Source organism: Hyperolius riggenbachi, chromosome 9 (assembly GCF_040937935.1).
Source record: "Hyperolius riggenbachi isolate aHypRig1 chromosome 9, aHypRig1.pri, whole genome shotgun sequence".
NCBI lineage: Eukaryota > Metazoa > Chordata > Amphibia > Anura > Hyperoliidae > Hyperolius > Hyperolius riggenbachi.
Window position 1 is genome coordinate 258,261,357 of NC_090654.1, and position 2,828 is coordinate 258,264,184.

General features: G+C 37.4%; 1 protein-coding gene across 5 annotated transcripts in view; it reads right to left on the reverse strand.

The window, feature by feature from the left end:
* The window catches only part of TMEM260 (transmembrane protein 260), a 162,476-nt gene that overhangs the window by 93,996 nt on the left and 65,652 nt on the right, over window positions 1-2,828 (reverse strand). The gene's annotated exons all lie outside the window — the stretch shown is intronic.

Sequence of the window (2,828 nt, forward strand, 5' to 3'; positions counted from 1 at the left end):
CGGGAATAACCGATGCGAACCGCCGTGGCCGTCGCTTAACGATGCGATCGCTGGGGGGGTCAACATCATTTAACATGCTTTTGTTAAACAATGTTGCCTGGCGTCAGGTAACATCGCTGCAAGTATCGCCCGGTGGTACTTGCCGTTAGTGTACAATAAGGAGCAGATCTCTTTCACATGTAGATGTAAATAAACATAAAAGAGACTATAGTTCCGCTGTTAGCAGAATGCTTGAATGAAATCTTCACACAAACATCTAGAGATCGTAACAAAAAAAAATTCCTTCCTCCCCCCTCTTTCCCCCTTTTATGCTTTATTGCCGCCGCCGAACAGTAAACTCTATGCTTGCCTCCAGGCCTTTCTTCATTTGTATATTAATAATTAGGGAGGAAAAAAAACACAGAACCCTTTTCATAAATGCCATGCGTTTATCTCCATTACCATGATAAAATAATATGCGGCACCACCAGCAAAAAACTCTGCAGGGAAGAGATTTAGCAATTTCAATGTTTTATAAGTTTTTGTAATTGAGGAAACTTTTTTCCTAATCTGACATTTCTTAAAACCACTTATTAGAAATTATGCGGCGCAGTGGCGGTGGAAATATGAGCTCGCATCACAATTATAAAGTCGGCCCGAGCAGCCCCTGTCCCTATTGTATGGAGTGGCATAAACCCCACGGCGGCCTATCAGCTAACTGGCAGGCAGGGGGCTGTGCTATTCAAAGGGAAAGATACAAGCTGCGGGGCAAAAACCTGGCAGCTCCCAGCTGACCCCGCAATCCCCTACTGATGACAGCTCCAAGCTCCATAGCAAATTAGGCCTTCTCATATTACAATTGGAGAAGACAGATTCCATTAGCAGTATCTGAAATTGAGTGGAGAGCTGTGCCGTTATCAGACTTGACTCATAAGCACTGCCATTAATCGCGGCTATGATAGCATTTATATATTTTAGCTATCTGCAGTCGCTCTGATATCCTGCTACAAAGGGTTGATGGGACTTAGGAATGGGAACAATAGAGCTTTTCGGGGAAAGCAGAGTAAATCAAGAAAGTCTATGACTTCCGCACATTCTGAAGGGATTGCGGTTTACATAAATTTTCTCCCAACTGGAGATTGAGCTCTTCCTCATCTTACACGCGGGATTTAGTTGTCACTCAATGGTAACAGCTGTGAAAAAGGTGAAGCGGCCCACCGTTCAGAATATTGCCTTTGCTTTTTAAAGCAATTAACCCATAAGCAGGAGGATACCTGGTGATATCAAAGGGATTAGGCCAGGCAGTTGCGTTATTAACATTTTCTTGAACTAATTTTAAACGCTGACTGGCTGTCAGCAGACACTCCAAATTTTCTAAAGAGTTTGTAAACCGTATTTTTTTTTCTCTCTCGGAAACTCATCAAAATGAAAACGTGGCTATCAGGAGTCTACTTTAGAATATTATGTAAATGAAACCGAGGCTTAAACCTACGTCAAACGGGCCCGGCCGCATATTTTAATGTGGTTAGGATATTTAAAGAGAAAAAAAATAAGATTAATTAGTTAGCAGGACTCAGAGGGACATTCAAAAAATGGGATTTTTTTTTATTCCTTAAAAGAATATTTAATGTTTCACTTTGAAAATAAAAATTTTAATATTTAATTTCAAAAGTCAAAGGAGTTTGCCAATGCCAGTACAGGCTTAAGAATCTGAAAGCAAAGGGAAAGAAAAAAAAGGAAACGGACGGATATATCCGAAATGATGCGTTAAGAATTTACTGGTGCTTCTTAGAATTTACAGTAGCGATATATAGTAATACCGCACTGTCAGACATGCATTTGTTGTACGTTATAATATTCAACTAAGGAAACGTGTTTTAATTAATTAATTCATTTATTTTTTTTAAAAACGGTTAAAAATTTGGGGACATTTTCTTGAAGGAAAAGTACATACATAAAAAATTCCTTGTTAATTTAAAAACAAAACAAAAAAAACCTAAATTTTGCTCAATACATTTATGGGCAGAATGTGCTACTGCATCTATAACGCCGCCAGAAAGAAAAACAAAAAACATCCGATCTCTAAGCTGAAGTAATGCTAAGTAAAGAAATAAGCTTTCCTAAAATAATTCTGAGCTAAATACAATTTGTTCTCAAACCTGGGCTCCTAATTCTAAACAAAAATGCCTGCACATCTAACCCACCTAAAATATATTTAAGCACATTAACATTTTTATATAGGTTTTTAACTAAAATACTAAGCCTGTTAACTTAACGTCTTGTTGGTTTTTAAAATCGACAGGTAGATGTGTGCCAGGGAAATTTTACTGCAATTGTAAATAGACAAAATATAAAGACTTGAAACGCAAATGCTACAGTAGATAAATGTTTTGCCTTCAGCTATTTTCTGTATATTTTGATACTTCTATTAAACTCAAAGAACGACAGTATATATGCAATATTTAATACTAATGTTCTTGAACATCCTGATGATATACAGTAGCTACTGTATGTGGTCTATATGGTGAGCTCTGGACAAATAGGATAAGCGACTGTTCTCCAATATATATTATTGTTTAAAGGGGCACTACAGCGAAAAACTGTAAAATTTAAAATATGTGCAAACACATACAAATAAGAAGTACATTTTTTCCAGAATAAAATGAGCCATAAATTACTTCCTCCTACGTTGCTGTCACTTACAGTAGGTTGTAGAATCCTTACAGAAGTGACAGGTTTTGGCCTAGTCCATCTCTTTATAGGAGATTCTCAGGGATACATTTATTTTCAAAAGCACTTAGTGAATGGCAGTTGCTCTGTCCAACTGCCAAAAAACTGTGTAGGGAGCA